Genomic DNA, 23,775 nt, shown 5'->3' with positions numbered 1-23,775 from the left:
GGTGGGGTCTGGATTGGTAGGCATAGATGTCCCCTGCTTGGTTGTGCTAAAGAGGCCAGAGGGAGACCCAGAGGAGGCTCAGGCCGGGACAGAGAATCCACTGTGAAAGCTGATTCTACCATCTCGCTCTTCCCCTCCATAGCAGAAGGGTAACACAAAAGTCCCATGGAAGCTTCTCACCATTGCAGGCTACGCAGGCTAGGAAGTGAGCTAATGATTTGGGCCTACATGCTTAATATTAAGATCTTAGTTTTTGTTCCCAGGTATATTTCTGAGTACATTTGCAGGTGAAACAAGTGACATGATGTCATAAATCCTTACTAAAATGTAAAAATATTCACAATTTTACTTATTGTCCCATTTCTTTATTAAATGTTGACAACAGGATTAAGGCTAACATATTTGGGCCTGGGAATTTTTATAGCATGTTGGGAGGGCCTCAGAGAACCTCTGCCTTAATTTACCTCCATGTGACCAGTACTGGAAATTAAGTAGTTAGATTACTGTGTCGTCCCCCCCAAACTGTACATTTTGGGGAGTTTATAAATAGGGGAAAGAAGCTGACTTGACTGAAATAAATCGAAGTTACTTAAAGAACTTTGGAGTGTGCATCATTGTTTCCTTAAATTAAAAAGAGGAACACAGCTGATATATTAGATGCACAAGTCATTGCAGGTGGGTGACAGGGGAAGTTAAGGAAGGGAGGGACAAAGAAAATAACCCTAAACCAATGGCCCAGATTTTGTCCCCCACACCAATGTACAGGGACAAACTGGGGCAGAAGGAGGTATAGCCATAATGCTCAATGCTACAGCTATCCTGGCCTGTGGAGCAGACCATCAGAAGCCAGGAGGAGGCTACTGTAAACTAGAGCAGTTCCTGGGGCTGCACCTGCAGAATCTGGGAGTGGTGAAGATGACAAAGCCTTCCCTCCTCCGAGGCTTCAGCTTCTGAAAGATGCAGCACATAATTAGCCATCTGCATTTGCATGGTGCTTCGTGCGTTGTGTCACCAGAACTTGGTCTATCCCTCATAAAGCAGGAGCCTGATTCTCCTTTCACAGTTATAAAATAGAAGTGTCGCCACTGAAATTCCTCAGTAATCAATCAAATCAATGGAAACATAAAGCCCTGTATAAGTAAGAGGAATACCAGGCCCTATAGCCCTTTCCTGACTTTATTCCCCCCCCTTGCAATGCAATCACCTGTGTGCTTTCATATATAATACTGACTTCAGTGGCGTTACCCCACCGTACAACTGCTGCAGATGAGTGGAGAAGCAGGCCCCTGGTTTTAATTAGAACAAGGGGTTTTTATATAGTTTTACTGTAGCTTTCCAGATGCTCACATTAAAACTGCATATAAAGACACTTCACAGCAGCCCACAAAGCATATAGTAGCAGTCACGATGGTGCTTCGCGTAATTACTACCTCTCATCAGATGGAGGCTGAGAATAACAGCAAGAAAAGCCTGCTGCAGGCAAGGCTAAAAGGATGAAGGGACTAATAATCGACTAATTAAAATTCCCACAGAAGGAACAGGCTTTGATTGATAGAAACTGCAAATGAACGACTTCTCTAATGAAGAGCAACTGTCTATCTTGTCGCTGACTCAACAGAGAGCGGGTTTTGACAATAGGCAGAAAGTTAAAAACCTCTCTGAGAATAGAATGTCATATCACATTTTGCATCTACCCTACTCCAGGTATCCCATAGTTGTACAGTCACTGACCATGGGCCCGATCCTGTATTCCCCCTACAGGCAAACTCCCACTGCTTGCAACTGAAGCGTTGCTGGTAGAAGAAATATGGGAACCAGTTCTGTATAGGCAAATCTGGCTGCCATTACATGCTCAGCAGTAACTCATGAGCAGCTCTGGGCCTGCAGCAGTGGTAGCTCACATGCAGCTGTTTGTTTGATGTATAAAGTACACCCTAACATTGCAGATCCCGTCAACATTCCATTGCTGCTGGGTAAAGCTGCACCCTGCTGGGAAATTCCCCCAAGATGAGGACCAGGAGTAGTTTCCACTGCCACACTCCCATGGGTTCTGTCGAGGGAAGGCAGCTTTAATTTGCCTCCAAGACTCCAGCAGAGCCTTTCCAGGGAAGGTTGCTTAGGTTGTAAGCCGAACCAGCAAATCTTCCAGATGCTCTGGCTACCCCCCGTCGCTAGCCAGTGAGCCCACATCTGGGGCTGTGGCAGCTGACTGCACACCACTTGGTGGAGTGACGTGATCTCCCTTGATGCAGACTGTCCATCACCAAGGGACTTCTGCCAGGCTCCGGGACTGAGCCAAGCCCACTCTTTGCAGGAGGTGAAGAATTATGTGACAACACATGTATAACATGGAATTGCAGTGAGATATACCAAAAGTCAAGGATGAAGAGGGATGCTCCAGCGCATGCAACAGGGTGGAGGGTGAGACAGTCGAGTCCCTGACTTGATATCTGTGTCAAAGGAGCCTCAGACTCCATAGCATGTCAAAGGCCAAAGAAAAATCTGCCCACAAAGCAGTCACGCATTGTTGTCTGACAGGTTTCAGAGTGATAGCCTTGTTAGTCTGTATCAGCAAAAAAACAATGAGGAGTCCTTGTGGCACCTTAAAGGACTCCTCGTTGTTATTGTTGTCTGAGGTTCTACAGCAACACACACCTTAGTTTGGAATCTGGCTCTAGGCAGCGTATACGCATCACTGGGGCTGGAGAGGTACATTGTAACCACTGCAATTTCAGGCACTTATAAACCAACACCAAAATCAAAAGGAAAGAAAAAAAGGTCCCACAGTTTCTTGCCTGTTTTCTGATTGATTGTTTGCCTTCAGCAGGAAGGCACCCATCTGTACTTTGTGAGCAGTTATCTCAGGGTCAGAATTCAACCTTACATACATACACAGGAATGTGGCCTCCCTCTTCACTGGTAAGAGAGAACTCGATTTGCACTCTCCTATCCCCTGGGGTGAGGGACACTGCCATTCTATCCCTCTTTAGTCTCCTCTCTAACTAGACATAGGCAGCTGCACCATTAGCATTTTCCCTGACCGCTCCCGCACAATCTCCTGTCCCTCAAATGTCCCGTCCTATCTTCACAGGCCTGCCATATGTCCCTAACATTCTGCTACCCATTTTATTCTCCCTCTGTATGTCATGCCTTTTACCTTGCAACTCCCCACACCACCACCACACTCCTGCACTGCCTACACTGCTCTCAGTTTGCCTGCTGCTCCCTCCACATGCTCCAACTCATAGTTTATTGTCTTATTTTCAAACATATTCCCCTTCCCTGATGCCTTATCTCATTCCTGGCACCTTCACAGGCTCGTGTGCCCTGCCTGATGTTCGCACTGTGACTCAGGGGTCACCATCTTGCAACGATCTGTCTAGGGACAGACTAGCTTTCATCTACAAAGGTTAGAAGTAGAGCTGTGTGGAGTGGTCTGACCCCCCCAACCCCCCCCCAAAAGTATTACTTGTAACTGTAGTAGGAAAAAATTAAGGTAGAAGTGTGATTTAAGTTGATGCTGTACCTTAAATACAACAATTGCAAGGTAATTTTGGGGACGATTTAAAGTGTTACCTTTTGTGCATAAAGAAGTGTTCAGTTGCTTGATGGAAATACTAAAGCCTCTTTCTTAGGGAAGCTCTCTTCCCCTCTGCCCTCTTTTCACATTGAATAACCCCAGAAGGTTGGCTGCTACTTGCACTTATCCATGTGTCTTTCATTTTAAATCACTAGATTTAGTTTGCTGCACAATTTGTCCAGATTAAATTCTGTGCTGATTAACAACCATGACAAGTACACACAGTATTTTCAGTCAGGCTCACCCTTCAACATGACGAGACACGTACACCCTGATGTAACTCCATCTGTTTCAGTGGAGTTTGCACCAGGATGAATCTGGTCCAGCTTGTTTAAACAGAGCCGGAAAGGAATATGTCACCGTATTGTTCTGAGCAGAAGTAGATATAAAGATCATGGTTGTAGCTTACTTTCTTCATTAGAACAATCTTACTGATGTAAGAGTCAAGACACATACCAAGGGGAAATTTTATAATCACCTGGAAAAATAATTAACCTTGAACTACATCTACTTCCTAATGGCATGTTGTGTAAGCAACAAAACACCATCTCATGATTTTGGGACCAGGGATGTTCCCCTTCCAATTGTTTTCATCTTGGAGGCCGCCAGGGTGCTTACGTGCACTTTCGACTGCCGTTGTGAAATATGTGTTCCCTGTTTGTTCTTGTACTGCCTCTGCAGGAAATCAGAGCCTTTAACTTCCTGTAAGCTGCAGATGCATTATTCTTTGTATTCCCCAAATAGGAAGTCCTGGGGTCATTCTGCCAAATAAATGGAAACTTAATTTCATTTCAGCACAGGATTAATTGCTAGGAAGTGTCAGGATATTGATGGGCTGATAACAAGACAGTCAGACCAGAAACCTTTTATGGGCACCAGAGCTAAAGCATTTGGCTACAGACATGAAACAGAATCCCTGTATCAAACTATGGGGAAGGAACGTTACCTGATGAGAAGCGATACAGGGATGTCTGTTATTGCTTTGTTTATCCCATTGTAAACTTTACAGCTTTATATTTTAGGAGGAAAAGAAATAAATTGCTTCTGATGACTAAGCTCTATTTTTGATGACTAAGCCCTATGATTTTTGTTCTTCAAATCTCAGCATTCTATAGTAAATGGGCCTGATTGTCCTCTGACTTACACACCAATATTACAATAGCGTAACTCCATTGGCTTCAGAGGGTATTCTTCTGATTTGCACCAGTATAAGTGAGAGGAAAATCTGGCCCCAAATTTTTCCCTGCATATAATTTGAGGTTGCAGATTTCTCAAGAGACTGAGCACGTGGAAAATCATTGTAAAAGTAACATTTAAGCCCATTCAATTCTGTGAAGTTAAATCAGGCATGAATTTGGTCCATTATATTTTAAGCACTATCCAAACACAAACTTATCACCACCACATTCCTCTGAGGTTAGTATTATTATTATTCCCATTTTGCAGATTTGGGAAAGTGAGGGGGATAGGTTAAGGGGCTTGGCTATGGCCAGAGACAGTCAGCTCAGAGCTAGGGTGCAGAGGCCAGGAGCTCCTGGTTATCAGTCCTCTGCTTAGCTCACTAGACCCTTCTCCTCCCCCTCCTGAAATCTAGTTTCAGGGACAATTAAGCACATCATTTTACCATAATAATGAGCTAAAATCATTTTAGATGTAACTCCACAGATGTCCACAGAATTCCACCAGGGATTAACTTGGCCTGTGGTGGAAAGAGAACGGAAAAGCAGGGGTTCTTATGTGCACCAATTGACAAAAAATCCTGCACTAAGTTTCCAGAGGTTGGGGTAAGAGGTCTTCCTGAATGATAGGACTGTATATACTCTATGTTTATCTATAAACTGCTGTATTCTCTACAATATTTTCTTCAGGCAGCTGCTGAAATGGAGGGAAGACCTTCCTTTCCACAGAGAAAGCAGAATACCTAAACTCTGGGTTTGCATGAATAGATCTTTGAGGAGTATATAAATAGAATCCTCCTTTCACCTCTTCTAAAAATATGCATGTTAATACAGTAAGTGTTACTATGTATTTAATGTACACACTTTTGAAGCTGGGGCTATTTCATTTTAAATCTGATGTAGAAAAGAAGTCAAATGAGCTTTATGTGTCTTCCCGAAGTGCCTGTTCATGAGACCCCATAGTGGAATAATAGATAGGTATGGTCTAAGAGTAATATTGAATGGAATTCTGAAATGAGTTCTGGAGAACCCAGCCATCAATGGCCAAGTCAGGACTGACCCTTCCAGAGGAAGATTGTATGTGTTAATGAAGACTTTTGGGAGCTGGAAAGGACGCCGTACAGATCATCTCAATTGGTGATCATTTTAGAGGATCTATTGCCACAGACACTTACTCTAGTGCCATGAACAAGAAAAGAAATCAGCATTGTATCACGGAGATGAATCATTGGCTGAAGCACTGATCAAGAGGGGAGGCATTGATACGCTGACAGGCATTGATACGCTGTCTGGTTCCAGTTCAGCACAGCTCTTAAGCACATGCTTAACTCCTCCATTCCCATTCGGGGAAGTACTTTAAGCATGTGCTTAAATCCCATTACAAACCATGGAATATATGTATGAATTTAAACATTAAACTCATGATTATGTGCTTTGCTGAACAGGAACGGTTTGCTGAATTAAGGCCTTAATAAGGAATGGAGAGTATTTGGTGGTGGTGATCTTCTTTTCTTAAGCTGAGCTGGTTTTGAATGCTGAAGGTCAGTTCCCATTTCTCGTTACAAGGACATTACAACTAGAACAACAGAGAAAAGAGCAACCATGTGCATGACAATCAAAGTAGCACATAGGAAAATAATGATTCTGAAAAAGATTTGGGGGTTGTGGTAGATAATCTGCTGAATGTGAGCTCCTGCCATAATGTTGTGTCCAAAAGGGCAAATTCAATCCTTGGATACATAAACAGGGGAATATCGAGTAGGAGTAGGGAGGTTATTTTACCTCTGTATTTGCCACTGGTGCAACAACTGCTGAAATACTGTGTCCAATTCTGGAGTCCACAATTCAAGAAAGAGGTTGATAAATTGGAGAGGGTTCAGAGAAGAGCCACGAGAATGATTAAAAGATTAGAAAACATGCCTTATAGTGATTGATTCAAGGAGCTCAATCTATTTAGCTTAAAGAAGAGAAGGTTAAGGGATGAACCAAATACAGTCTATAAGTATCGACACAGGGAACAAATATTTAATAATGGTCTCCTCAGTCTAGCAGAGAAAGATACAACACAATCCAATGCTTGGAACTTGAAGCTAGACGAAGTCAGGCTGGAAATAAGGCATACATTTTTAATGGTGAGAGTAATTAACCACTGGAACAATTTACCAAGGGTCATGGTGGATTCTCCATCACTGACAATTTTTAAATCAAGACTGGATGTTTTTCTACAAGGTCTGCTCTAGGAATTATTTTAGGAAAGGTCTATGGCTTGTACCATACAGGAGATCAGACTAGATGATCATAGTGGTCCCTTCTGGCTCTGGAATCTGTGAATCTATGGGAAAAGGTAAGATGCAGAATGATTCTTCATTCCCTGAGGGATCGGCATGAGGATAATGCTCCACAAAGAAATTTATGAGCTCTCCTAACTGATTTATTACAATTGACTCAAACAACTGACACATCAGTATTGAAGGACATGCTCTGTATGGGAGAGAGAGAAAGGGGTGATGGCACACATAGAGGACTGTTTAGAACTGGTGAAATATAAAATTCAAAGATGATATTAGATTGGAAATTTGTAATCAAAATTAGCAACAAAGGAATAAATCTAACTGTAAATCACTTTTGTTACAGACTAAACTCAAAGGAAAGAAAGATGAATGATTTATCAAAGAAAGAACTCATGATAATACACATGGTAAGTACTGTGTTTGTGGGGAGACAAACAAAGGCTACCAAGGAAGGTTTACATCGTTGTCCACAAGGGTATGTCCTTTCTACAAAGGGCTAGGAATGCAGTGGAAAGTGGGGCTCTCTTGGACTGGGTAAATAGAAATGCTGAGGGGCGGGGGGAATCTAGGGGCACCTATTCGTTTCATTATTTGAGTATTAAAAAAAGAGATAACAGTAATCAGTCAAATGAAGGCACTTAAAACAGAGCAAATTGGGCAGATTTAGAGAATGAGTGAGCAGGGCCCCATGTGTTGCGGTATTAGGAATGAGAAAGGGAGAAAGAATCGGCAGCCCTTCAGGGCACCCAAACAGCAATAAGGCAAGTGATGTAGTAAAAGAGAAACACCCCAGGCCCTGACCCACAGCTCCACCTGAGGGTGGCCTCACACAACAGGGTGATTTTATGTCACTACTGTACTCTCCATGTTCCAGTGCTGCTCTGTGCTGAGCCAGTCCCCTATTGCATGTCAGAGCACAGCCTTTCAGCTGCTCTAGCTTGTGCCTGCTGCCAACAATACCAAGGGGAAGCTGTGGCAACCAGAGATCCCCTTAGCACATTGGAGTGATCATCCTGTGGCTGGCTAAGCCATTTTTTTTTTTTTTTTTTTTTTAGGCAGCTTTGTGCTGCTGGAGTGCAGCCAAGTGGACGAGTTGCGGGGCGGGGGCGGGTTTTGAAAAGTCCAGCAAGGGATGTGCTGAGAGTAAGGCTCCTACAAGAGCCACACTACAAGAGAGTGTGCCAAGACCCTCTACACAGGTGCCCCATGCCTACCTACTTACTTACTCCATCAGAGCTCGGCACAGATCATGGAGGAGCCACTGGGTTTTGTCGGCAAATGCTGCCCCTGCTTCACCTGTAAGAGGGGCTGGGCAAATTCTATCTCTACACAAGGTGGAAAAATGTGTAGGAAATACTCTGATGGGAACCTCACAATTTCCTGTCAAGGACAGTCGGATTCATTGAAAGGTGCCCAAGCAGTCTAATTAATTGAACAAGGAAACTGCAGGGAAGTCTCTGAGAAGTCTCTCATGCGGTCATTTTAAAAACTAGATCTTATGAAACTGGAGGCTTCTGGAATTATGAAGAGAACCCCAAAAGGGAACAGAAAAGGCCTTCCCCTCCCCCCTCAGAAAACCTGAGGAGCTACAAAAGATAGAAAAAAGAAAAGGGAGTGGTGGAGGGGAAACTTACCTGACCCTGGACCAGATGACCTCTTGAGGTCCCCTCCAGTCCTACGAGCCTATGATTCTATGACCCCTCTGAGGTCCAGCAGGGCTCCCTGGAAGTTGTGCCATCACAGGGGTATCACAGTGGGATAAGCACCTTCTGGCCAACCACAGCTTCAGAATCATGACACCTAAAAAGAGAAGAGGAAGGGGATAAGATGAACATTTCTGTTCTGAAGAGATCGTTTACTTTTGCTCATTGGGGCATTTAGCTCCTAACCTGACTATTCACCTCCTTCCCCCCAACCCCACCCACCATTTTGTTTTAGCACTTTCAGGTCCCCTTGCAGGCACAGGGAACCTGTAAATGAAAAATGGTTAGTAGTCTGGCCATTAGTTGGCCAACACACCTGGGGAAGTTAGCAATAGAGAGTGCCCCTTCTCCCTTGGTTCCCCAGGCAGTCTCTTCTTTGTATCCCCGTAATGCCATCCTTGCCTGTCCTTGGATTATTCCCTTAGCAAAATAGCATTGAAACATTCTCTCATATGGTCCTGAACTTGCATCATGGAACAATTTACTGGGGCTCTCCCCTCCTGCCTTGAAATTCTTCTCTCACAGTCCTTGGCTTGTGGAAGTGTAAAATCTTTCAGTTCCATGATAAGAAATTCTTCAAAAGGGAGGTGCTTTCTCTGTACTCCTCACTATTCTCTCAGCAGCCTAGTTCATGCCCTAAACCTCCTTTGATCATGTTTTTGTTCTGCTCAGCGCCTGCAAAAATATACCACCACTTTCCAAGTATTATGGGCAGCTAAAGAAAGCCACAAAGCTGTCCCCGTCCTGCAAGATAAGAAACATGCACACTGCATTTTCCCTGTGAACTTCCATTAGCCTGTCTCCTATATAGAAGGGTCTCATATGACTTCAGAGTATGTACTTTGGAAAGGAGATCTTTCCTAGCCATTAATGCCTTGGCACCACGCCAAAGAGTGGCATTCAAGTAGGACAAAGGCAAGGGTTCAGTGTCACTCCTTAACTGTGCCAAAAGCAAGGCGAAAGCCCTCAAATGACAAAGGCAGTTTGGAGAATGGAAGGAGCTATACAAATAAGACTAGTCAGGTGGACTTTTCTCATTAACCTTTACAGCTGGCACCTTCCAGACAGCCAGACAGGTGCACTGTAAGGAGGTAAGCATAGACATATGTATCAGTATATAAGTACAGCCAAAGGGTAACATTTTCAAAGTGTCTAAGTGGTTTAGGATCCTAGGTCCCAATGGTACTTATGGCCAGAATTTTAAAGGTATTCAGACACCTAAAGATGCAGGTAGCTGTCTAGTTTGGTTTTCAAAAGCACCTAGGCACTTAACCCCTATAGGCACCTAAATACCTTTAAAATCTGACCCTTGGGACCATAAGTCACTGTTGAAAATGGGCCGTAGGACCCTAAGTCAATTAGGCACTTCTGAAAATTCTACTGTTTTCCAAATGTTAATGTTACATTTTATACCATTTTCTTTTTTTGCTTCCCCTGGCCACTTACCTCACCGCCTCCTTTGCTATTCCAGGAGCAAGGAATTGATGGTGCTTCCATGAATAGCTCAGATTGGTTTTGTTTATAGTACTTAGGGGATTTTCTACAAATATTTAGAATTCCAGGGCTTTTCTAACTTCACACATTTTTTTTCTAACTTCAGTAAAAAAACAACAACCCAACAACATGAACTTTTTATTGTGTTAAATTTCCCACCTCTTCTCCCTGCTCTTCTGCCCACCCCCCTCCTCCCTCTAGCATCCTCAACACTCCCCCTCATCCACACTTATAACCATGACATCACCACCACTAATTCATCCCCTCATCAGTCCTCTGTTGCTGTTTCCTCTAGGCTCTATAAGAGTTTTTAAATCCACTGACTCTCCCTCACCCCCATGGCTTTGCTCCTTTCTCACTGCAACTGTTTCTTCCTTCTCCTCTCTGAACTTTCTGCAGCTCCCTTCTCCCCACCCCACTCCTGACTACCCAAAATGTCACTTTCCTTACGTGCCTTTCTCTAGTCTCCCATTACACTGACCCTCTCTCCTCAGGTGCCTTCATTGGCTTCTTATCTTTTTCCACAAGAAATTCAACCTTATATTCTCACCTTTAGAGTCAATGCAGTGGCATCAGGGATAAACTTGGTGATTTCTAGTTTTTATGATTTTCAGTGAGTAATACATTTCAGTGTTTTGCGTTGTTTTAGCATCTTACTGTGGCAGAGCTCAGTTCCAAAGTCCTTCTCACAAACAGGAGACATTTCAGAAGAAAACCCCTCTTCTAGGAAAGAAGCCTGGCTATTTATTTTAAAGACAGCCAACACAAAGTAACATCTCTCCAAATGGCCCTCAGCTCTTCAGACTACTTATTCCAAAGTTGGTTGACAACAGAAACCACCAAATCAATCAAACAGAGGTTGTGTTTTGAAATGCCTGTCTCAAGGGGGAAGAGATTCTCTCTCCCTCCAGCAGGGCTTCTAAAAACTGTGTGTGGATCTGTGGGTAGTTCCAAAAATTCTCTCTAGCAAAAGAGATGAGGTGTAGTGGGAAACTGTTGCCCCTCAGATTAAAGTGAACAACAAAGCCAACGCCACAGGATTACCTTTGGTCACTTTTCAACCTGTGTGACTTTAATCTATGGGAATGGGGGTGGGTTTTTTCTGTTTATTGCATCAAAAGCCATTCGGGATTTAGATGAATAAAATGGTACCTAATTCAAGGATTCTATGTAGTCAGATAGATAAAATGCATCACTTTATATTTTTCCATATAGACTGAGAGCTGTTCAGGGCAGGGGCCTTGTTAGTGTACTCTGCTAAATTCTAGTTCTGTTGAAGTGAATGGCAAAACTACCATTGATTTCAGTGAGATCAAAATCTACCTCACTGTCCGGAAAGTGCTGGCACTATACTCTGGATTGACTGCAGCTTTGCGAAGCCTTTTTCTGTGTACACGTATCTTTTGTAAGGACAACTACAAAAAGAAAGTTACCAAAGCAAATATCTAATGCCACTAGATTTTACTGCCTACTAGCCCTAAAAAAGAGCCACGTGTGTAGACTGAAACAGCTTTACACAAAGTTAGCTTTAACTACTTACATAACTACAATCCCACTAACCACTCGTTTCTCAGTGTTACTGCAGCACCGCAAGGGCCAGAGGCTAAAAAAAGCCACAGTCAAATAAACAACTCAGTGTTCCTAGCTTCAGTGAGTCCATTATGTTTCTTTGCAAACAAAACACAGTTTTTATTTTGTTTTTGTTTTTTTAAACAAAAGCATGGTAATAATTTCTGTGTAGATCAATCCTCCTCCCACCCCCTAACCACTGATCTAGGGCTCAATGCTGCAATGTACGGAGTATGCCGGAGAAATGTCCAGGGTGGGATTCACAGGCACCTACATCCCCCTTAGCTGTCATTTTACGTACCTATGTCCAACATTTAGGCACTGCTGGCATTCACAAAACCCCTGCTCCGCTGCTGCCTAAACCTGTAGGCACCTAAAATCCCCAGACACCTACAGTTCTACTTCTAAAGTCCCCAAAGTGCTTAAATTTTGGTAGCGAGGCATGCACACAGCCATGAAGTCATGACACTGCCCAGCAGCTCAGTGACTAACTCATACACAACTATGCGTTTCCACACCTATCTTGCCTTCAGGTCCTAGTCTGGTAGGCATGTTCAGATGCATATAATCCCATGCAAAATGGCCTTCCCCACTTCTAACCACTAGACTAAACACTAGATCACTCACCCAGATGACAGAAGTGTGGCCAAGCCAAACCTGAATGGCACTGTAATCCCACCCACCAGCGTGCCACTTCCAAAGTGGGGAGCCAAAGCCAGGCCCAGCCCCGCAGGACAAGAGCTGTCACTCTGGGGTGAGTGCAGGGCAGACTCAGGGCTGCTGAAACAATTTTTAATAGTGCGTGTTTAAAACCACTGAACAAAACTGTACACCCAGTCTATGATGGAAGTCAGACATTTAGTTGCTATTATTACTTGAAGCCGGGGGTGCTGCTGCACCCCTATTTCCAGCACCCCAGGCAGGCTCGCTCTCCAACCCCCTTCCCTTCCCTCAGGGCTCCTGTCAGTGTTAATTTTTCTGGAAGGGTGAGAGCCTTTATTTCAGATTTTGCCCCGGCCCCCAAAAACTTCTGTGCAGCCCTGATTAAAGGCTTTCATTGACTGGGAGCTCAGTCTACTTATCTTGTCAGATAGAATCACGGTATAAGTACCTTCACGAGGAGAAGATATTGACTAGCAGAGAGTCCTTTAATAAAACAGACAAAGACATAACAAAATCAGTGCCTGGAAGCTGAAGCTAGACAAATTCAAATTAGAAATAAGGCACGTTGTTTATATATAAAAAAAAAATGAGGGTAATTAACCATTTCAACATCTTACCAAGGGATATGGTGGAAGTCTTCAGATCAAGAGAGGCCATCTTTCTTCAAAGTCTGCTGTATTTCAACCACAAGTGGTTGGTCTTGATGGCAAAGGGTGCAAGTCTATGGCCTGTGTAATGCAGGAGATCAGATAAGATAATCACCTCTAGGCTTAAAAAAAAAAAATCTATGAACTGAATCTGTTAAAACATTTTAAAACTTTTCTGGGCATATTCAAAATGAATTATGGGAGAAAGGCTGTACTACAGCTGAATTCCAACAATGGAAAATTCAAAGAAAGTCTACACGTCTGTCTGAGTGAACCAGGATTTTCTATGATCTCCATTACCATAGTACATACATGCACCCTAATTAAATGTGGAAAGCACAGGGTTATCCCAAAACCTGTTCTGCTACACCATATGTGAATGTATGGTAAATACAGAGCTGTTGCAGAAAAATTCGTCACACTATTGGAAGGAAAGCAATAGGTTACATATTCTGATATGATCTACAGTCACACTTTGTGCTTGGGTTTCTTTCTACTGTATGTTGGTTTCTGAAAACACCTCTCTACAAACAGAATTCATTTAAACTTTCTTCTCTTTCAGGCACTGTTATTCTTAGCATGCGTATTCATTACATTGATTTATTCTGCCATTATGAGATATCTGGTCTTTTGCTAGTGATGTAGTCATTTGTCAGCAATTATTTGCAATAGAACAGACAACATGCTTGTTGTCTGGAAATATTTCTGATCAATTGTGTTCTGTCAGTGTCACTCTGCACCACAATAATATAATATCTGTTCTCAGTAAGTCCCTATTCAGCTCCTGTGAGAGATTTCCCCTGAATGTTTGGTGAGAAGCCTGAAACAGAGCATACCATAAAAATACCACTTTGCTGAGTAGTATTTGGTCCCATTTTATGTGCTGAGATAGGTCCAAGGGCTGAATTCTCTCTTTAACTTATACAGTCTCCAAAGGCTAGTGGGTTTCAGCCTGGTAGTTTCACCTTATTTTGACACCAAACAAAAGCTTGACATGAACATTCTGTCACAGACAGCTGTATCTGGCTGGATGAATAATCACCAAGTTCATCAGCATTAATACTGTTTTTCCTAAGCCTATGACCCAACATGATATTAAAATCTTCTTGGTATCTCTCTCTCTCTCTCTCTCTATTAGTTTTACTATTGAGTGAGTGGGGGAGAGAGGGTGTGAAAAGGGAGAGTCCACATTTGGACCAAAGCTGGTTTTATTTAATAACACTGAGATTGGGTCTTGGTTCCAGTTAGTTAGGGCTAGTCACTGGTGGTCTTTTAGAGGAGCTGGATTCTGACCTGCAGAAAAGGACCTAGGGGTTGCAGCGGACAAGAAGCTGGATATGAGTCAACAGTCTGCCCTTGTTGCCAAGAAGGCTAACGGCATTTTGGGCTGTACAAGTAGGAGCACTGCCAGCAGATTGAGGGACGTGATCATTCCCCTCTATTTGGCATTGGTGAGGCCTCATCCGGAGTAGTGTGTCCAGTTTTGGGTCCCACACTACAAGAAGGGTGTGGAAAAATTGGAAAGAGTCCAGCAGAGGGCAACAAAAATTATTTGAAGGCTGGAGCACATGACTTATGAGGAGAGGCTGAGGGAACTGGGACTGTTCAGTCTGCGGAAGAGAAGAATGAGGGGGGATTTGATAGCTGCTTTCAACTACCTGAAAGGGAGTTCCAAAGAGGATGGATCTAGACTGTTCTCAGTGGTAGCAGATGACAAGGAGCAATGGTCTCAAGTTGCAGTGGGGGAGGTTTAGGTTGGATATTAGGAAAAAAAAATTCACTAGGAGCGTGGTGAAGCACTGGCATGGGTTACCTAGGGAGAACATAAGAATATAAGAATGGCCATACTGGGTCAGACCAAAGGTCCATCCATCCAGTATCCTGTCTACTGACAGTGGCCAATGCCAGGTGCCCCAGAGGCATTGAACCTAACAGGTAATGATCAAGTGATCTCTCTCCTGCCATCCATCTCCACCCTCTGACAAACAGAGGCTAGGGACACCATTCCTTTCCTATCCTGGCTAATAGCCATTAATGGACTTAACCTCCATGAATTTACCCAGTTCTCTTTTAAACCCTGTTATAGTCCTAGCCTTCACCACCTCCTCAGGCAAGGAATTCCAGAGGTTGACTGTGTGCTGAGTGAAGAAGAACTTCCTTTTATTTGTTTTAAACCTGTTACCCATTAATTTCATTTGGTGGCCCCTAGTTCTTATATTATGGGAAAAAGTAAATAACTTTTCCTTATTTACTTTCTCCACACCACTCATGATTTTATAGACCTCTATCATATCCCCCCTTAGTCTCCTCTTTTCCAAGCTGAAAAGTCCTAGCCTCTTCAATCTCTCCTCATAGGGGACCCATTCCAAATCCCTAATAATTTTAGTTGCCCTTTTCTGAACCTTTTCTAATGTCAGTGTATCTTTTTTGAGATGAGGGGACGACATCTGTACGCAGTATTCAAGATGTGGGCCTACTATGGATTTATATAAGGGCAGTAAGATATTCTCCGTCTTATTCTCTATCCCTTTTTAATGATTCCTAACATCCCGTTTGCTTTTTTGACTGCCACTGCACACTGTGTGGACGTTTTCAGAGAACTATCCATAATGACTCCAAGATCTTTCTCCTGATTAGTTGTAACTAAATTAGCTCCCATCATATTGTATGTACAGTTGGGGTTATTTTTTCCAATGTGCATTACTTTACATTTATCCACATTACATTTCATTTGCCATTTTGTTGCCCATTCACTTAGTTTTGTGAGATCTTTTTGAAGTTCTTCACAGTCTGCTTTGGTCTTAACTATCTTGAGCAGTTTAGTATCATCTGCAAACATTGCCACCTCATTGTTTACCCCTTTCTCCAGATCATTTATGAATAAGTTGAATAGGATTGGTCCTAGGACTGACCCTTGGGGAACACCACTAGGTACCCCTCTCCACTCTGAAAATTTACCATTTATTCCTACCCTTTGTTCCCTGTCTTTTAACCAGTTCTCAATCCAGGAAAGGATCTTCCCTCTTATCCCATGACAACTTAATTTACGTAAGAGCCTTTGGTGCGGGACCTTGTCAAAGGCTTTCAGGAAATCTAAGTACATTATGTCCACTGGATCACCCTTGTCCACATGTTTGTTGACCCCCTCAAAGAACTCTAATAGATTAGTAAGACATGATCTCCCTTTACAGAAACCATGTTGACTTTTGCGCAACAATTTATGTTCTTCTATGTGTCTGACAATTTTATTCTTTACTATTCTTTCAACTAATTTGCCTGGTACTGACATTAGACTTACTGGTCTGTAATTGCCAGGATCACCTCTAGAGCCCTTAAATATTGGCGTTACATTAGCTATCTTCCAGTCATTGGGTACTGTAGCTGATTTAAAGGAGGTGGTGGAATCTCCTTCCTTAGAGGTTTTTAAGGTCAGGCTTGACAAAGCCCTGGCTGGGATGATTTAGTTGGGGATTAAGTCCTGCTTTGAGCAGGGGGCTGGACTAGATGACCGCCTGAGGTCCCTTCTAACCCTGATATTCTATGATTCTGTGATGACCTAAGAGCACAGGAAGAAGTAGTGAATTAAGAACACTGACATGGGCAAAGGGGACTGTGATTTGCTCCCAAAACAGTGCTGTGAGGAGATTGCTGAAGGCTGGTATGGGCACAGGGAGAGACGAAAGCTGCTGGGTTTGGTTACAAGTCCATATGCAGCACTTGGTATAAAGGAAAGCCTGCCCTGTTCTTGACCTAATTGATGGGCTGCCAGCTGCTAGGGTAGGACCTTGTCTACTCCATGTTTGGTATAAAGCTGATCATCTTATCAGTGAAAAAGAATCTTACTAATTCACCTACCTCCTACCTGGGATACTGTGCAGCATGTATTTCAGGGGTGAAAGTAAGTCTAGGGACTTACTGGTACGGGGTTGGGCTGGGGCTGGGGCTGGCTCTGGCCCCCGGAAGCAGCAGGGCTGGAGGAGGTCAGAGCCAGCCCCAGCCCACCCTGTACCAGCAAGTGCCTCCTTCCCCCTCCCCGGGGTACCAGCAGCAGCTGGGGGCTCTGGCAGCGGTTTAAAGGGCCCTGGGTGGTAGCGGCGGCCAAGCCCTGGGCCCTTTAAATCGTCCCCGGAGCCCCGCCGCTGCTTCCCCAGGGCTCCAGCAGCAGGGCTCCAGCCGCCACTACCACCCCAGGCCCTTTAAATCGTCCCCGGAGCCTGCCGGAGCCCTGGGGAAGCGGCGGCAGGGCTGCGGGGATGATTTAAAGGGCCCAGGGCTCGGCCGCCGCTACCACCCCAGGACCTTTAAATCACCGTCGCAGCCCCACCACCGCTACCCCAGGGCTCCGGCAGTGGGGCTCCAGCAGCAATTTAAAGGGCCGGGGGCTCCAGCCGCTGCTGGGAGCCACAGGCCCTTTAAATTGCGCTTGGGGAAGCCGATCCACCCCAGTACGGCGCACCAGCTCTTGCCGGTACACCATACCGGGGCGTACCGGCTTACTTTCTTCTTTGATGTATTTGTGATGGTTTGGTTTTGTAATATATTAAAAACCAAGGGATTCATTTTAAAAAGACATTCAAATACTGTGGGGAAACTGTCTTTGCATCCCCTCAAGACCTGGCCATGAAATGCCACTAATGTCAAGGTAACGTACCATTTACTTCTGCCCTAGATGGTGCAAGAAGATGGAGAGTTTCTTTTTGTGGCCTATCCTGTCAGTGAGTGTTGGAACCATGCAGGGAACTGCTGATGGATTCCTGCCTCAGGTGGGGCTGATTAAGTCCACCTTAGGTATAACAGAGGTGGGAGTAGTCCTCTGACCAAAGAGGAAATGAGGATATGGAGTGAAGCAGTCCTCAGGAAGTGTCCCTAATACTGCAGTTTATGTTGGGTTAGGGAGCTGTGCCAGAAATTATGAGAGAGTTACCCAGAGGCCATTCACAAAAAGAAAAGGAGTACTTGTGGCACCTTAGAGACTAACAAATTTATTTGAGCATAAGCTTTCGTGAGCTACACCTCACTTCATCAGATGCATTCAGTGGAAAATACAGTGGGGAGATTTATATACACAGAGAACATGAAACAATGGGTGTGATCAGGTAAGTGATCAGGTAAGGTTACAAGAAGTGCAAGATTGGACAAATGACCAGGGAAGAGTATAAAAATATTGCTCGGGCATGCAGGAGTGAAATCAGGAAGGCCAAATCACACCTGGAGGTGCAGCTAGCAAGAGATGTTAAGAGTAACAAGAAGGGTTTCTTCAGGTATGTTAACAACAAGAAGAAAGTCAAGGAAAGTGTGGGCCCCTTACTGAATGAGGGAGGCAACCTAGTGACAGAGGATGTGGAAAAAGCTAATGTACTCAATGCTTTTTTTGCCTCTGTCTTCACGAACAAGGTCAGCTCCCAGACTGCTGCACTGGGCAGCACAGCATGGGGAGGAGGTGACCAGCCCTTTGTGAAGAAAGAAGTGGTTCAGGACTATTTAGAAAAGCTGGACAAGCACAAGTCCATGGGGCCGGATGTGCTGCATCCGAGAGTGCTAAAGGAGTTGGCGGGTGTGATTGCAGAGCCATTGGCCATTATCTTTGAAAACTCATGCCAATCGGGGGAGGCCCCGGACGACTGGAAAAAGGTTAATGTAGTGCCCATCTTTAAAAAAGGGAAGAAGGAGGATCCTGGGAACTACAGGCCAGTCAGCCTCACCTCAGTCCCTGGAAAAATCATGGAGCAGGTCCTCAAGGAATCAATTCTGAAGCACTTAGAGGAGAAGAAAGTGATCAGGAACAGTCAGCATGGATTCACCAAGGGCAAGTCATGCCTGACTAATCTAATTGCCTTCTATGACGAGATAACTGGCTCTGTGGATGAGGTGAAAGCAGTGGACCTGTTGTTCCTTGACTTTAGCAAAGCTTTTGACACCGCCTCCCACAGTATTCTTGCCAGTAAGTTAAAGAAGTATGGGCTGGATGAATGGATGATAAGGTGGATAGAAAGTTGACTAGATTGTTGGGCTCAACAGGTAGTGATCAATGGCTCCATGTCTAGTTGGCAGCTGGTATCAAGTGGAGTGCCCCAAGGGTCAGTCCTCATGCCAGTTTTGTTCAATACCTTCATTAATGATCTGGAGGATGGTGTGGATTGCACCCTCAGGAAGTTTGCAGATGACACGAAACTGGGAGGAGAGGTAGGTACGCTGGAGGGTAGGGATAGGATACAGAGGGTCCTAGACAAATTAGAGGATTGGGCCAAAAGAAATCTGATGAGGTTCAACAAGCACAAATGCAGAGTCCTGCACTTAGGACAGAAGAATCCCATGCACCGCTACAGACTAGGGACCGAATGGCTCGGCAGCAGTTCTGCAGAAAAGCACCAAGGGATTACAGTGGATGAAAAGCTGGATATGAGTCAACAGTGTGCCATTGTTGCCAAGAAGGCCAATGGCATTTTGGGCTGTATATGTAGGGGCATTGCCAGCAGATCGAGGGATGTGATCGTTCCCCTCTATTTGTCATTGGTGAGGTCTCATCTGGAGTACTGTGTCCAGTTTTGGGTACCACACTACAAGAAGGATGTGGAAAAATTGGAAATTGTCCAGCGGAGGGCAACAAAAATGATTAGGGGACTGGAACACATGACTTATGAGGAGAGGCTGAGGGAATTGTTTAGTCTGCGGAAGAGAAGAATGAGGGGGGATTTGATAGCTGCTTTCAACTACCTGAAAGGGGGTTCCAAAGAGGATGGATCTAGACTGTTCTCAGTGGTACCAGATGACAGAACGAGGAGTAATGGTGTCAAGTTGCTGTGGGGAAGGTTTAGGTTGGATATTAGGAAAAACTTTTTCACTAGGAGGGTGTTGAAACACTGGAATGCGTTACCTCGGGAGGTGGTGGAATCTCCTTCCTTAGAAGTTTTTAAGGTCAGGCTTGACAAAGCCCTGGCTGGGATGATTTAGTTGGGGATTGGTCCTGCTTTGAGCAGGGGGTTGGACTAGACGACCTCCTGCGGTCCCTTCCAGCCCTGATATTCTATGATTCTAAGGTGAGCTATTACCAGCAGGAGAGCAGGGGGCGAGGGGGGACCTTTTGTAGTGATAATCAAGGTGGGCCATTTCCAGGCAGTCTGAGGAACAGTGGGGGGAGGGGAGGGAAATAAACATGGGGAAATAGTTTTACATTGCAGCTGAGATAGCACCAGTGTGGGCATGGGTCAAAATTGCAACTTCAGAATGCAACTCGACATGATTAGCAGGGGCACACAGATCCATTTGGCCTTAACCCGGTTCTCCCCACCAGTTCAATTAGGAATGGTTCAATTCTCTAATATGTGCCTGGCTTAATAGTGCCCAGGGCTTTGCTTTCCTTGCTCATTTTAAACTTGGCAACCCCATGCCAGGAGCTCCAAATATCTACAAAATAATAATCATAGTTTCTGGTAATTGCATCCTTAAATGGCAGAAAAGCAAGTGATTCTTTTCTTAAAGCTAACATAATATCCCCCATTGAAAATTCAAAGAGGCAGACCCAAACAACTCCAAACGCAAGTGGGGGCCAGAAGAGGAGATCATTTCACTGAAATGGTGAAAACACATTTAACAAACCAGCCTAGTGCTAGGTTTCAGAGTAGCAGCCATGTTAGTCTGTATTCGCAAAAAGAAAAGGAGTACTTGTGGCACCTTAGAGACTAACCAATTTATTTGAGCATGAGCTTTCGTGAGCTACAGCTCACTTCATCGGATGCATGCAGTGGAGTATACAGTGGGGATGTTTTTATACACACAGACCATGAAAAAATGGGTGTTTATCACTACAAAAGGTTTTCTCTCCCCCCACCCCACCCTCCTGCTGGTAACAGCTTATCTAAAGCGATCACTCTCCTTACAATGTGCTGGCACTTTGACTCCAGGCTGACCCCAACAAGGAGGCTGCTGCAGCTTTTGTGGCTGCTTTCAGCTCTACTTTAGTGCTGACCAAAAAAAATCTGTTATAAGTCATGCAATGAGCTGAGCAGAAGCATGGGGTCTGAAGAAGAATTTTAAAGACAGGAAGCAGCATTTATATGGTAGAAAAGCATCTAATAATAAGCACTCATTGCCCCTGCATGCATAGAAATACCAAGGGCAAACTATGACTCTATGCATTTTGAAGTGACTCATTTTCCCTCAAAGTTGAAGAGAGTGTTGAAGATCTATATTTTTCAGAGTGATTCACCCAGAATGGCCACTGGGTTACTGGCTGAGATGAACTACTAAGCTGAGGGATGAAAGCTAATGTAAGGGCCAAGGGACTTGGAATGTACCAGCTATTTGCAGGATAGCTATTGCAGACATTAGCACTCAGTTGTCACTAGTAAATCTTAAATTGCTTTGACAGGTGGCAGATTGGGAGCTGTGAATGGCTATGTCTTTCAGGGAAGAGTTTCATTTCTTGGCAAGTGGGACAGAGTCTAGGGAACAGGCCATATTTTATTGATTTTTAATTTTTTTTTAAATCAAGCATACTTTTTATGGATGAGTTAACTGACTTTGAACTCTTGCGCGGGTGAGTTAGCCCAATTCAGTAGGAACCTGGATTTGTGCTGGAAATGGCCCAACTTGATTATCATACACATTGTAAGGAGAGTGATTACTTTAGATAAGCTATTACCAGAAGGAGAGTGGGGTGGGAGGAGGTATTGTTTCATGGTCTCTGTGTATATAATGTCTTCTGCAGTTTCCACAGTATGCATCCGATGAAGTGAGCTGTTGCTCACGACAGCTTATGCTCAAATAAATTGGTTAGTCTCTAAGGTGCCACAAGTACTCCTTTCCTATTGTCAGGATTCTGTCTCCAGACTAAGAAAAGAAGTTCCAGATACTTACCCACACACTTTAACAACACAGGAGAACTTGATAGCTCAAGACATGGGTGATAGAATGTGGAATCTCCCCTTTCTCAGCTCAAATCACTCCCAGAACAATTTGTAACCAAATGTTGACGCATAAACTGGCTATTTGATGACCCCTATAAACTGAGTTGTTGGCTTCAACATAGTTCCCAGCAGACAGGTGTCCACATCATAACTGGCACAGAATTGCACTCTCAGCAGAAAGCACAAAGACTGGGTGCAAATGGTGTCTAAGCTCGCTTTAGAAGTAGTCAACCACACAAGCACAGCGCTTGGGACAGTGCGGGGAAGCTTTCATTTCCAGTACCTGTGCTGCATCTAGAAGGTGAGGGAGGCAGTGACAGTAAGGTGGGGTTGCATAAGTGATCACCTGGAGTCAAAGTGCCAGCACATTGTAAGGAGAGTGATCACTATAGGATGGTTCTGAATCATTTAAAAGGTCCCTCTCTCCCACTCCCCATTATAGAAATAAATACCAGCATCATGTCAGAAGCGAGTATGGAGGAGGGATTTGAAAGAGAAGAGAACAGATTAACTCTCTAGTTTCAGTCTCCCATAAAAATTGTTTTAAAGCAGTTTGACTAATGAGGCCCCATTTCTCTGGCTCTGTTTCTGAATCTTCATTCAGGATGGGGTTCAGTTTAGTTGATGTCACCAGGGAGAGCTTGTCTTCAAGAGGAACCTACTCCCTGGCTTCCATAAAGGGCACACTTAGAGTCATAGTTTACAACTGTGAATACCAGCAATGCAACATATAACTGGTAAAATCAGCGTACAAAGCAATCCTTTGGTAACTTGGAAATTATTTCCCATTTAGGCTCAGATCCTACAATCAGCTGCCTGCAGCTGAACCCCTGAACCACGCACGAGCACCAGTGAAGTTAGTGGAGCTCTCTGAAGGTGTGTGTGTCCACCTGAAAGGATCCAATTGCAGGAGGGGGAGCCTCATTTCTTCTGCATGAAGAAAATTCTGCCAGTGAATTGGCTGATATAATTATTACTAATTTGTGTACATTCCTGCCAGAGGTAGCCACAGCAACTTTCTGTACATTTTACAGAGATGTTCATCATGGGTGTCCCATTGTGGTATAGCTCTTGCTGTGTAGTCATACGAAGAAATGAAAATTAAGACAAACCAATTTAAATCTAACTTTTTATAAAGAAGTGCGTGCTCCCCTGACTGAGCTCTTGTAACATCGGAAGGCCAGCAGAAAACTGTTCTTTAACAAACAACCCCCTCACCCACCACCCTGGATGAAATCTTGTGGCTAAAGTGGAGGGATGGGAGTTAGGAGACCTGGAGTCTAGTCCCAGTCCTGCCAAAGATATTCTGTGTGACCTTAGATAAATGATTTAACCGTTCCTTTGAGCCATATCCTCTCACTTCACCACAGAGGCTGAGAAGCCACAGGAATCCCTGTGGTTTCTCCATCTCTAGAAAAGGAATAATAATTCTAACCTGACAGCTAGCAGTGGATGAATTATTTGCAGCAATGTTTTTCTGCTTGCAAACTATTCACAAGAATACCTAGATAGTTACAAATCTATTCATTATCAATCATTATTTGATACATGCCTTACATGAACGTATTTCATCCTATGGATTGTTGGCAAACTATTCACTATGACAACTGCTTGAAGCATTTACACTGTACAAGTAGTCAATTAAGTCACGATACTGTTTCTGCTCCCTGACAAGACGATGTCTAAGTCCACAAAGAACTTTCAAGATGACCACATCAACATAGCTGACACAATTTCATATTTG

The 23,775-nt window shown here is 44.0% G+C and overlaps 1 protein-coding gene across 1 annotated transcript in view; it reads right to left on the bottom strand.

The window, feature by feature from the left end:
* Positions 1-23,775, bottom strand: part of HSF2BP (heat shock transcription factor 2 binding protein) — a 145,109-nt gene that overhangs the window by 37,140 nt on the left and 84,194 nt on the right. The window contains exons 8-10 of the transcript XR_012160726.1: positions 13,096-13,206; positions 12,927-12,961; positions 8,684-8,849 (exon numbers count right to left, since the gene is read on the bottom strand). The gene's annotated coding sequence lies outside the window, so the exon portion shown is untranslated. The remainder of the gene's footprint in view (positions 1-8,683; positions 8,850-12,926; positions 12,962-13,095; positions 13,207-23,775) is intronic.

Source organism: Lepidochelys kempii, chromosome 1, assembly GCF_965140265.1.
Source record: "Lepidochelys kempii isolate rLepKem1 chromosome 1, rLepKem1.hap2, whole genome shotgun sequence".
In the NCBI taxonomy this organism is placed as follows: Eukaryota; Metazoa; Chordata; order Testudines; family Cheloniidae; genus Lepidochelys; species Lepidochelys kempii.
Note: the sequence above shows the minus strand (reverse complement) of the source record. Positions and strands in the feature narration are given on the sequence as shown.